This window comes from Lepidochelys kempii, chromosome 4 (genome assembly GCF_965140285.1).
Source record: "Lepidochelys kempii isolate rLepKem1 chromosome 4, rLepKem1.hap1, whole genome shotgun sequence".
NCBI lineage: Eukaryota > Metazoa > Chordata > Testudines > Cheloniidae > Lepidochelys > Lepidochelys kempii.
The window spans coordinates 30,997,814-31,011,460 of NC_136383.1; the positions used below are offsets into that span (position 1 = coordinate 30,997,814).

Consider the following 13,647-nt stretch of genomic DNA (forward strand, 5'->3'; position numbering starts at 1 on the left):
AACTCAACTCCTCTCCTGTGTAAAATCCCCTCAACAAGATGGAGTTTTGCAGTCACCTGGGAAAGTCACATGTCTATGAATGATTCAGCTTTTTGCAGGCCGAAGCTATTGTTTACATGTTAGTTTGAACATTCCCAGGAAAGCTCAGATGTGGATTGGTGTCTCTCAAGGTTCATTATTCACTGAGTACTCCCAGTTACTCGAATAACCCCTTCACACTATGTTGACCAAATCTGCCTTATGTGCTTCCTACAGCAAACACTTTAAATACAAGCATAGAGCCAACGCTTATAACTTCAGATATAAAAATGATACATGCATATGGAAAGGATGAATACATGCAGTGGAACATAACCTTTGCAAAGATATGTTACATGGCATATCTAGCATAAAACATATTCCAGTTATGTCATATTTACACTCATAAGCATATTTCTATAAAGCGCTATGGGGTTCACAGGGAGGTCTGGCCTCAGAAGGAATTGAGGATGAATTCTGTTTGGGTGGGGACTATCTTGGAGCATGGGGACAAGAAAAGGGTGGAAAGGAGTGGATAAAAGTGGGAGAAGGTGAGCTAATTACTCCAGCTGTTGGCACGTTTGTTCACAGCTCAGTAGTCTTCTCTTGTTTCTGGTGTATTTCATGTCATTTCTAGAAGATGATTGTGAGTACTGTGGAATCACCTTCATAGTCTGCTTTCTGCTGCCTGATGTCATCCTTTTGATTGACTAGTTATTTCCAAAAATATGTTTTTTATTTTTCTCAAAGAGGGTGAGCATTTTCCCTAGACCTTTTTCTTTAAACTGTTTTCTGAGGGGATGTCTATCTTTAAACTTCTCAATGCAGAGAATAAGCTAGAATTGATCCCGTGTTGCCCCTTCATTTCCTATTCCCAAACCTTTCAGCCAGGGCTCTTGCTGTTAGAATTTGTTTCCCTTTCAAAATGTCATAGCTGAGATTTAATAGCACTGCAAAACCTTGTGGTCCCTCATGTGGAGCCAAAGCATTTTTTCAAGAGATGTTTCTATACCTAAAAGCACTACAAAGCTCGAGTCAATAATTCTTGTAAATCTGGCTAAATGTAACACACCAAAAAGAGTATATTTGCAGGGATTAAACAAGCCAAGCTTCAAAAAAGTTTGTGTTGCTCCCCATATAAGGGAAGTTTGGGAAAAGCATTTTTATTTTTAAGCAAATAAAGGTATAACACAAAAAGTGGAGAGGAGGAGGGTTTTCAGGCGGAGAATACAAAAGCCATCTGAAGTGGGTTGTAGTTTCCTTTGTCTCCTGTTACTTATCTAATTGAAATTTGAAGAAGAAAATGGGATGTTTGTTTTTGAGAACTGTATTTTTTGTTTTAATCCTTTATAGCTGTCAACATCAGGCCATTTTTTCACAATTATTCATGGGTCGTATTGAGCGATGCAGGTTTAGTGAAGCTTCAGCAACTTTTACCAGTAATTATCCAAGAGGAATATCCTCAGTAATTCAACATGTATCTCTTTAGACTTTAAGGGCATTGGAAGAATTCTGATAGCCCCTGTTAGGACACTTCTGATAATGCAAATGATTAATATCCCAATCTCTGAAGAACATCCAATGGACAAATATATAGTATACAACACTATGATTATTAAAAGGGAAGAATGACAACAGATCCGGTAAGTATCAGATATGAATGAAAAAAAACCCCACTTCTGTTAATAAAGCAAATGAAGGAACTCTCATGTTAACCATACTTTACTTCCAGCAGTCCCAGTTTGGCCAGGACAGCTTTCACTACTTTTCTAGGTGAACTGGTGTTATTACCAATGGCCTGGGACAGTGGCAACAGTTATCCTCCATACTCTGCTTCTACCCTACCTCCAGGAAAACAGTTAGCAGCTTCTTGTCTACTGGTTTTGTGGGTGGGTGGGGGGTAGAGAGGATGGGGTAGCTAAAAGGTTAAAAGCTTACATAAGAAATACTTTGAATGGAGTATGTGTGGTGTGACAAGCAGTTGTGGCCCAGAGCCTTGGACGTATTTAGGTTCCTATCTTTCATTGATTGCAATAGAAGAATCTGGGCTTCTGCATTCTTAGCACAGCCAGTACCTCTCCCACCTACTCAATCTCCCCGTCCCCCATGGCTGGCTTCCTTCCTCATAGTAAACCTGCAGGAAGCTATCTGCCAGCTCCCCACCCTGTTGTAAGCAGAAGATGAGGCAGCCAGTTCAGAGGACCAGTTTAGGAGTTTGTGCGCAATGCAGGCAAAGAGGTGAGATTAGTACTGGTGGCTGGAATGGGAATGTGCCTTCCTTCCCTGGAGGGGTAGCTTGTGAAATAAACAGTGGGGGGGAGGACTTTCCGTTTGTTCTGCTGGGGTGGGCTTTTCTCCTCTCAGCCTTCTAAAAAGAAAACCCTAACGTGCACTAGAATGAGTACACGCAGTTACGCGCGGGGAGCTAGTAGTACCTAGACCCTTGGCGTTTTAGGGGAATTGGCTCTGGCAGGAATAGTTACATATTGGTAAGTGTGCTATGGGTCATCACTACTAGCTGAAGTTTGGACAGTTGCGTAGAAACACTGTCAAATTCAGAGCAAAAGTGTTTTCATGCACATCGAATGGTTAGGAACCTGGGTTCAGATTCTGATTGAACTCATTAACTCATCCTGTGGCTTTAGGCAATTAGTTTTGGCTTGAATTTCAGAAGTGCCGACCATCTCCAGCTGACATCAGATGGAATATCTGGATGTTCATCATCTTTGAGAATTAGACTCCTTGTGTCTATCAGTCTTAGAAGTGAAGTTAGGTTTAAAAAAAATCTTCATAACTAAATACTGTTGTGACGGGTTGGATCACAGAAACCCCCTGGGGCTGCCAACTGATGGGCCAAGGCTACTTCTGCCCCTGCCTTCCCTGATAGCTTGGGACTCCAGAACCCTGCCTGGTTGTGCTAGACACGCTTGCTGACCACAAACACAGACCCAGGTCTGAACCACGTCCCACAAACTGCAGGCTTAACTGAAAGCAGCTTACGAAGTGTTCCTGTCTTTAACTCTCAGGTGCCCAACTCCCAATGGGGTCCAAACCCCAAATAAATCCATTTTACCCAGTATAAAGGTTATACAGGGTAAACTCATAAATTGTTTGCCCACTCTAACACTGATAGAGATATATGCACAGCTGTTTGCCCCCCCTGACCCCCAGGTATTAATACATACTCTGGGTTAAATAATAAGTAAAAAGTGATTTCATTAAATACAGAAAGTAGGATTTAAGTGGTTCCAAGTTATAGCAGACAGAACAAAGTAAATTACCAAACAAAATAAAACAAAAACATGCAAGTCTAAGCTTAATACAGTAGGAAATTAAATGCAGGTAAATCTCACCCTCAGAGATGTTCCAATAGGCTTCTTTGACAGACTATACTCCTTCCTAGCCTGGGTCCAGAAATCACTCTCACCCCCATAGGTACTGTCCTTTGTTCCAGTTTCTTTCCACATCTCTTTAGGGTGGAGAGGTTATCTCTTGAGCCAGCTGAAGAGAAAATTGAGGGGTTTCCAGGGGCTTATGTGGTCTTTCTCTTGTGGGTGGAACTCAGCTCCTCTCCTGTGTAAAATCCCCTCAACAAGATGAAGTTTTGCAGTCAGCTGGGAAAGTCAAATGTCCATGCATCACTCAGTTTTTACAGGCAGCATTCATTGTTCACATTCTACCTTGAACGTCCTCAGGTAGACTTCTTATGTGGATTGGAGCCTTCCAAGATCCGTTGTCCATTAAGTGTTTCTTGATTGGGCACTTAACTTGCACATTCCTGTCTAAAGAAGCTGACCGAATACCTTACTAAAACCTACTTAAAATCAAACAAGTATGCAGCCAATATTCATAACTTCAAGTACAAAAATGATACATGCATACAAATAGGAGGAATGTATTCAGTAGATCATAACCTTTACAGAGATATGTTACATGGCATGTGTTGCATAAAACATGTTCCGGTTATGTCATATATACATTCATAAGCATATTCCCATAAAGCATTATGGGGTGCAACATCACAACTGTGTCTGAATGAACTCTTCTGAACAAATAGAAAAGGAGTACAGACTAACACGGCTGTTACTCTGAATTCTGAACAAATAGTTCATCTTTATTCTCTACATACTTCCTTTTTGCACAACCCATCCTAGCCATTCTCTTAATATGTTGCCATGCAGTAACAATGATTTATTGAATGTTTGTTTGTGTCCCAGCCTTCTGGAAATGCAAAGTCAGGCTTTCCATCAAAACAGTTTAGACAAGCCAGGACCTGTACTGATTACTATAGCAGATAAGCGTCTCTGTTTCTTACAGTTTTTCCAATCAGTATAGCAATGCAATGTTTGTATAGTGCAAATCACAACTACAGTTTACAGACTGATAGTGAACCATTTGATTGAATTAAAATGTTTGTTCTGAGTACCTTTTCTTAAATGCTATATTCATTAGGCTACTCTAGCCCTTTTTAGAGGATAAGATTTCATTTACTGGTAAATCAATTAGGCTGTCTTTTTTGTAAAATGTTTTGAGATATCTAGAGTGTGAAGAAGCTATAAGAGCCTTGGTCTATGGAAGGGAAAACAGTTAGGAAGATGGAGCTGAAATTGTGTTGAATAAATAGCATTCCTGTTCATTATATATCTGATTCTAAAATTTTGCCATTTACTTAGGTTTGTAGAAAATGGGCATTTCACACATACCAACTTGAGCTGGAATCTACTAATGTGCTGGTTTTCTATATAAATATTGTCTAGTACACTTCAATTCCATTCTTAAATCTTTGCTTCATGACCAGAGAAAATTAACTTCCCTTTGACTCAGTTTACCCATATTTAAATTGGGAATAACAAATAATGTGTACCTACTGTACATAGGGCTGTTGTGAGAACTAGACTCCAGTTTTCCAACTGGAACTGTGTGGGCACTTTGCTGGATCAGGATCTTGGTTTTCAAAGCACCTAGAGATTGTCAGATGAAAGAGGAGCTCTGCTCTAAGGATGGGTTTATGCTACAAAAAAACCCTTGTCTTTATATCTCCCACTGGTGCAGCTGCACAGCAGGAGTGTAGCATGTGTGGAGCTTGGGAGGCCAATGGTTGTAAAACTTCAATGGGACTGAACAAATAGGTAAAGTTAAGCATGTTCATGCATGTTTGCAGGATCTACCCATTAGGTCTGCATCCTGAAATATTCTCTGAAAGGGTGGCCCCCTGTGTCCATGCAGAGCCCCATTGACTTCCACATACCTGCCAAAGTCTTCCTGCCTGTATCTTATTGCACAATTAGGCCATAGTTTGTACCCCTGTTTACCTTGACTATAAACTGTAAGATCAATTTGAATGAGAAATTCCTATGAACTTATTCAGTATTCTGATGCTTCCCCCCCCCCCACACCCCCTCATCACAAATACAGCTTTAGTTCTGTCCCATGGGCCATGTACAGCATTCTAGCTGCAGTGTTGCTTTTGAAAATTGCCTGGCATCTTTTTGGAAACACTGTAATTACAATTTTAATGCACAAGCTGGCTTTGTCCATTTATAGTATTACGGTTTCCAATAATATCCCTGATGATCTCATGGAAGAAAAAACAGTAATGAAAAAGATGCTTGGGTTTGCTTCAGCTGACATGAACAGTAAGTTCTCTCTGATCTTTCTTTTTCTCTCCTCCCCACCCTCAAAAATGCTTAGGGAAAAATGATATACTCTGATCTGCCCATGTTGGAGAGAGCCACATTTTGGAGAACAGATTTTTTTCCTTAAAATGATAATATCCTTTGAAGATCTTAAAGGGCCACATTCTCCTATAGTTATTTTAAAGGGACAGTCTCAGCTTAAAATCTAATTAGTTTCAAGTAATGAATTTATGGTCGTTTCAGAACTATACTATCCCTGAGTCCCCCTGCCAATTTTTGTGACTTCACAGTTATTTACTTATTTTTAAAATGTTTTTCCTCTCCTTTCTTGTTGTGTGAAAGACTCCTGCAAAAAATAGAGAAAAGCAACTCTGGCCCAGATCCTGCAAGCTGATCTGCACGGATGGATCTTTGTGCTCACACGGAGCCTCAGTGATTTCAGGGGTTCCACACTGACACAAATGTCCGCCTACATGGCTCAGCGCTAATTTGGTATAAGCGAAGTGCTGTCATGGACACAATAAATAAATGAAAACAGAGGATACACATTTTTTTCCCCTCAGATGATCTCTTTCAACTATAGTAGTCTAAGGTATTACATGTAACCAAAGTAAATGTAACATTTTCAAAAAAAAAAAAAATTGGCTATTAACTGTTCACCTTGTTTCCTTTACATAATAAAATGTATCAGAGACAAATGAGTTTTAAAAAGAAAAATTTGACAGATTTGTTAAGCTAAATGTACGTCTATGCCCACTGTAAGAAACTCTTACTACTGTAGCCCTTATTTTCCTGGCACATTCCTCTACCCATTCTTTGTTATCCTCTCATTATATCGCATCTTCAGCTAAGATCCAATCCTGTACATTTGAACATAAGTAAGATCAGGACTTTAGGCTTTAAGTCCTTCATAAGAATCATAGAATCATAGAATATCAGGGTTGGAAGGGACCTCAGGAGGTCATCTAGTCCAACCCCCCTGCTCAAAGCAGGACCAATCCCCAACTAAATCATCCCAGCCAGGGCTTTGTCAAGCCTGACCTTAAAAACTTCTAAGGAAAGAGATTCCACCACCTCCCTAGGTAACGCATTCCAGTGTTTCACCACCCTCCTAGTGAAAAAGTTTTTCCTAATATCCAACCTAAACCTCCCCCACTGCAACTTGAGACCATTACTCCTTGTTCTGACATCTGCTACCACTGAGAACAGTCTTTGGAACACCCTTTCAGGTAGTTGAAAGCAGCTATCAAATCCCCCCTCATTCTTCTCTTCCGCAGACTAAACAATCGCAGTTCCCTCAGCCTCTCCTCATAAGCCATGTGTTCCAGTCCCCTAATAATTTTTGTTGCCCTCTGCTGGACGTTTTCCAATTTTTCCACATCCTTCTTGTAGTGGCCCCTATGTGGGGCCCAAAACTGGACACTGTACTCCAGATGAGGCCTCACCAATGTCAAATAGAGGGGAACGATCACATCCCTCGATCTGCTGGCAATGCCCCTACTTATACATCCCAAATGCCATTGGTCTTCTTGGCAAAAACGGCACACTGTTGACTCATATCCAGCTTCTCTTCCACTGTAACCCCTAGGTCCTTTTCTGCAGAGCTGCTGCCTAGCCATTCGGTCCCTAGTCTGTAGCGGTGCATGGGATTCTTCCGTCCTAAGTGCAGGACTCTGCACTTGTCCTTGTTGAACCTCATCAGATTTCTTTTGGCCCAATCCTCTAATTTGTCTAGGTCCCTCTGTATCCTATCCCTACCCTCCAGCGTATCTACCTATCCTCCCAGTTTAGTGTCATCTGCAAACTTGCTGAGGGTGCAATCCACGCCATCCTCCAGATCATTAATGAAGATATTGAACAAAACCGGCCTGAGGACCGACCCTTGGGGCACTCCACTTGATACCGGCTGCCAACTAGACATGGAGCCATTGATCACTACCCATTGAGCCTGACAATCTAGCCAGCTTTCTGTCCACCTTATAGTCCGCTCATCCAGCCCATACTTCTTTAACTTGCTGGCAAGAATACTGTGAGAGACTGTGTCAAAAGCTTTGCTAAAGTCAAGGAACAACACGTCCACTGCTTTCCCCTCATCCACAGAGCCAGTTATCTCATGATAGAAGGCAATTAGATTAGTCAGGCATGACTTGCCCTTGGTGAATCCATGCTGACTGTTTCTGATCACTTTCCCCTCCTCTAAGTGCTTCAGAATTGATTTCTTGAGGACCTGCTCCATGATTTTTCCAGGGACTGAGGTGAGGTTGACTGACCTGTAGTTCCCAGGATCCTCCTCCTTCCCTTTTTTAAAGATGGGCACTACATTAGCCTTTTTCCAGTCATCCCGGATCTCCCCCGATTGCCATGAGTTTTCAAAGATAATGGCCAATGGCTCTGCAATCACATCCGCCAACTCCTTTAGCACTCTTGGATGCAGCGCATCCAGCCCCATGGACTTGTGCTCGTCCAGCTTTTCTAAATAGTCCCGAACCACTTCTTTCTCCACAGAGGGCTGGTCACCTCCTCCCCATGCTGTGCTGTCCAGTGCAGTAGTCTGGGAGCTGACCTAGTTCGTGAAGACAGAGGCAAAAAAAGTTTTGAGTACATTAGCTTTTTCCGCATCCTCTGTCACTAGGTTGCCTCCCTCATTCAGTAAGGGGCCCACACTTTCCTTGACTTTCTTCCTGTTGCTAACATACCTGAAGAAACCCTTCTTGTTACTCTTTACATCTCTTGCTAGTTGCAACTCCAAGTGTGATTTGGCCTTCCTGATTTCACTCCTGCATGCCCGAGCAATATTTTTATACTCTTCCCTGGTCATTTGTCCAATCTTCCACTTCTTGTAAGCTTCTTTTTTGTGTTTAAGATCAGCAAGGATTTCACTGTTCAGCCAAGCTGGTCGCCTGCCATATTTACTATTCTTTCTACACATCCGGATGGTTTGTCCCTGTAACCTCAATTTGTTACATTTGAATCTCATTTGTTTTTATTGTTCCATTCCTGTAAAGAAACTAACATACTTTTGGATGCTGTAAAAATAATAGATCATTTTTACAGCACCAAAAGACCATTTTGCACTTTACAGATGGAAGTATAGACGTATTTCTCACTGTTGCTGGAATATTTCTGCATATCTATTAGTGATAGCGCCAAGAGGAGCATTAGTATAGATCAGTTGCCATTGCATAAAGCATTCTCATCCCGTGCTGCCCATGCTAGCTCTGACTCTAGAAGATGCAGTACTTACAACTTTGATGGCCACCAGCAACCTGTGTATACTAGCATTTCCACTGTTGCTACTACTGCTAGTGCAATCACAGGACATTTTAAAAAAAATGCTACTGTAGATAAGACCACAAATAGTAAGAAGACATGGGCTAAACCTGAGCTAGGGGCCCTGTACAAGTGCACATTGTTAATCCAGGCCTGATTTCTGTGGGTACAGTTGCACCCACAGCATGGACCCAAGATAAAGCTGCCCCAGGTGAAACTTTAAAAAGTGCCAAAGTCCCAATGACTTTAAGTGAGTGTTGGACTCCCTTTGGAAAACGGGATTTAGGTTCATTAGTCACGTTAGCACTTTTGAAATTTTATCCTCAGGTGCCTCTTCCAAAGAGTCTGTGGCTTCAATTTTGCAAACAGGCATGAGCTTAACTTTGCACACATGAACAGTCTCTTGGAGGTCAGTGGAACTTATCACATGCCTAAAGTTAAGCACCTCTGTAGGATCAGGGCCAATGTGACTGAGCAATGAAGTTTAACACACATCTTGTTACGGTTCTGTAATCTTGGATATTCTGTGGTTTGGATTTTTTTAAATATATATGTATTTTTGTCAGCCAGTTGAATATGGCTTTGAGGGGGAGGGTTTAGATGTCTCCTGGAAGAAAACTGTTTTAATCAGGAGAGGATGTGGGCATGGAGGGTTAGGATAGGGAGTGGACTTCAGCACAGGGAGAAAGCAAGGAGGTCTGCCAAAAGCTCACACACTGAGCTCATTTGTTTGGGTATTAATTTTAAGGCAGCTTATACCCGTTCGGAAGAGCTTTGCGGTGCGTTTTGAGTCAGACAAATGCAATTTCACCCATTCCCATTGTCCCTGCCTGACAGCTCTCTAGCTCAAGTGCTTGTAACAACAGTAGCAAGTAAGCAGGCAGGCACTGAGCAAACTCATTCTTTATTTCAGTGCCAAGCTCTCTCTCCACCTTTAGGGGGCGGGGGGTTTCTTTACCGGTGTTACCAGTTTTTCTAGCCTTGCCTTTGAATAGCAGCAGCACTGGGGTGAGTCAGTGTTTGGAAATGGAGTGGGCGGGCGTGTGTCAGTGTGTAAGAGAATTAATGATGTCAGGCAAGATCCAGGCTCGCGGGGGGGAAGCAAAGAGCATGAAACGGAGTGTAAACACAGCAGCAGCACGCAGAGAAAGCTGCCTCGAGTTTACCCCCGCCCTCCCTTCTGCCTGGAGCCGCCCTCTATCAGGAGAGCTTCTCCAGCTGTAGCATTGCTGAGGTAACGGTGCATACGGATCTGGCAATCATTTCAAGGAAACCTTACTAAGAAGTGTCGCCTTCCCCATCGCCCTTAAGGCCAGTCCCTGTTGCCAGGAAGGAGAAGAGAATTGCAGGGGAAGATAAAGGTGTGGGCAAACTTTTCTAGCTGCTTTTTGCTTCAGCTACCACCCCAGAAGTGGGAGTGTCTGTGTGTCTTTGGCCATAAAGAGCTGCAAAGCCCAAATGTCAAAGAGTCCTGAGGCTGCAAAGGAGACTTCTCTGCTGCCTTTGGAGGAGGAACTACCTTCAGCTCCACTGTTTCCATATACAACTAAGTGGGTATGTTGAATGACACAAATCAATACAACTTTGTATTCTGCAGAGTAAGGATGGGAATGATGGAATGTGGCTTGTTACCGACGTGTACCACGACAGCCTGAGTATTTCACGTAAGATGTCCAAAACTAGATGGGCAGAGTACTAGAAATGCAACTGTAGAGAGCAATCCTGCATTGGCAAGGTAATCTAATAGGTCTCTTCCATTTCTAACATGATTTATTAATTTCTTTTACAGACTGTTCACTTCCCTGCTTTTGCCTCTGCCAAATAATTTTTACTTTAAAAAAAAAACTGTTACATTATTTTTCCCCCTGTCAAAGAAAGTGTATGAGTGATACTATAGGCTGCTTTCAGAGTAGCAGCCGTGTTAGTCTGTATCCGCAAAAAGAACAGGAGTACTTGTGGCACCTTAGAGACTAACAAATTTATTTGAGCATAAGCTTACGTGAGCTACAGCTCACTTCATCAGATGCATAGGCTGCTTTGTTTGTCTTGTAAATATCTATTTAATGTGGGGAACATATTTATGTATCTTTTAAAATGGACATTCGTTACCCAAGAGTTATAATGGGACCCTCTGGAGCTGTGCTACGTGCATATTTGAGCAATGGTGTGTAAGAACTTTTAAATGTTTGAACTTTTTAAAATGTTTGTACATTCTAGACCACAGTGGCTTTGTAAAAGTCAGCTTCTTGCTCCTATTGATGCTGATGGGAGTCTTGCCATTGGCTTCAGTGGGAGCAGAGTCTGGCTATAAATCTTTATGAATTTACCTTCTAGATTAATTAGATTAATGCATACTTAAGATGCACCTTTTGCAGAGTAAAATAAAACTTAAAAATCCTTATGAAATGTAGTTACAGCACAGGAGAAACTGATTGAAATGCAGAATCTTGGTAACTTTTTTTTTTTCCCCAAAACCCAGGTGATTAGATCGTACTATGAACTTGTTGCTTTTCAACTTTTTTTTGCAAATGAAACTGTCTGTCTTAATGCTTTGAGCTTTATAAAATCAAATAAAACAACCCAAACTTCTCAAGCCAGCCAACTTTTTTTATATTCAGGACTCAAGAACCAGTGAACAGTTTGTTTTTGATATTGGAAAGAAAATTCTATTCTAAAAATGTCTGTCAAGTTTTGTTTGAATGAAAGTTTCCTATCAGATAATAACCCTATAAATAGTTATTTATAAATCTGAAATGTTAATATTGTAATGATATCTCAGCGGGACTACTACCGGTGTAAAGTTAACCAAGTGCTTAAAATTTGCTGGATTGGGACCTACAGTAGCATTAGTGGTCGCATTTAAATTAAAATGTAGTCCTCGTATTTGAGTTAAATTAAAGAATGATACATTGTCGTGATAGAAAGTATTATGTGTTTTCATTCTCCCTCTTTGGATCTTGTATTTATAGAAGATGGTAGTTCTGTATAAGAGCTAGGTATTAGGCATTATAGTGTAGTTATGGTGTTTAGAGGTGCTGTTATTTGAGAGATTATTTTAGTGTATTTTTTTAGGAATAAATTATGTTACCTGTGTAATTTTTAATTTCATTTACCTTTATAAAATTAGGATAGGGTTTAGATATGTAAGTTAAATAAAAGCTGATCTAGAACCTGATCCATTGCCCATTGAAGTCAATAGGAGTCTTTCCTTTCCATTGGTTACAGCAGGCATGGTATAGGGTCCTTAGTGCTGTTGGGCAAGACCCTTGATACCTAAGAAATATATGGAGATGTTTGTGTTCTTCCCAAGGACATTTTAAAAATGTTCATACAAAGTAGGCTCAGTAAGCGGTGACATTTGGAAAAACCCATAACATTTTAATGGAGATGGGGCTTTTCCCAACTGTATTCAGTAAGTTTTATGATGTTGGCCCAAGAATTGCAGAATGAAGAAACAACCAAGTCTTCCAGACTTGTCCTGGTGGGCATCTAGGGAGTATGATGGTCTCTAGATAGTGATACTAGTTATTTAGTAACCAACTAAGAAAACCAATCTTCCAAATGAGCTCACAGAGCAGAGAGGACAGTATTTAGGGTACAGAATGAATGAGAGGAGAAAGTATGACTGGAAAACAGGACCAGACACTCAGTAACATTTCAAAATAAAAATGTTAGAGTTAGTTTATACGCAACTTGAGTTTTCACAAGCTTTCTGAAAGAACTCCTATTTTTGAGCTTTGATTGAGGAGTTGACTTGCAAATGTCCCTTTCCAGGCCATAAAACCTCCTTCTGATTAACATTTTTTTTAACCTTACAAACAAGGCTAGTTCTCACAATTAAGGGCCAAATGCTGGTTTAGGTTGCACTGATAACAATTGTCTACAATGGAGTTATTCCTTGTTTCCACCAGCACTACTGAGAATGGAATGTCAACCCAGGTATTTAGATTCAACAATGTAATTCTACTGTGGCCCTCATTACAAGACTTTGAAATTACATTCTGCATTGCCAGTTTGGATTTCTGCATACACTGCGTTCTCCAACAGCATCTCCTGTCATTTTGTTTGCTCTCCTGAAAAAACAATAATTTATATAAAATCACTTATGCACCATTTTAGGACTCACCCTGTTATCAATCCCCACTGACTGAAATTTTCCATTGACTTCAAGGGGAGTTCTGGGTGCAAAATGATTGCTGATTGGGCACAGTAATTACGTATCAATATACTTTCACAGAAATTATTTCTTTTCTGAATTTTGCCAGATGCCTCAGATTTTAAAAGTGCCTGTATTAAGTAAAATTTAACAACAGACAATCATGTGAACACAGGTTTCAGAGTAGCAGCCATGTTAGTCTGTATTCACAAAATAAAAGGAGTACTAGTGGCACCTTAGAGACTATCCAATTTATTTGAGCATGAGCTTTCATGAACACAGTTTCCTGCAAGACTGTTCTCTTGTCAGTCACAGAATAGAATATTTCTCTGGAGACCCAAATTATACACCAGAAACACTGTAATTTGTAACATTTTTTGTCTAAATAGATCTATTGAGAGGCAATCTGTGAGGCCACACGCTTACACTTAGGTTTGCAGATCTTATGAGTTTTTAGGAGGAGTTTGCTTTGACAATGTACACTGATATATCACAGATGATAATCTACCATATCACCAGCTATTTGCCTCCTCAAAGTGCAAAGGTTAAACAATACCTAAACTCTCA

At 40.8% G+C, this 13,647-nt stretch overlaps 1 protein-coding gene across 3 annotated transcripts in view; it reads left to right on the forward strand.

Moving 5' to 3' along the window:
• Positions 1–10,026: 10,026 nt before the first annotated feature.
• SGMS2 (sphingomyelin synthase 2) overlaps positions 10,027–13,647 on the forward strand; it is a 60,178-nt gene continuing 56,557 nt past the window's right edge. Inside the window, exon 1 of one of the 3 annotated variants that reach the window (XM_073340045.2) lies at positions 10,027–10,659. The gene's annotated coding sequence lies outside the window, so the exon portion shown is untranslated. The remainder of the gene's footprint in view (positions 10,660–13,647) is intronic. The other 2 variants (XM_073340044.2, XM_073340046.2) reach the window with 2 other exon arrangements.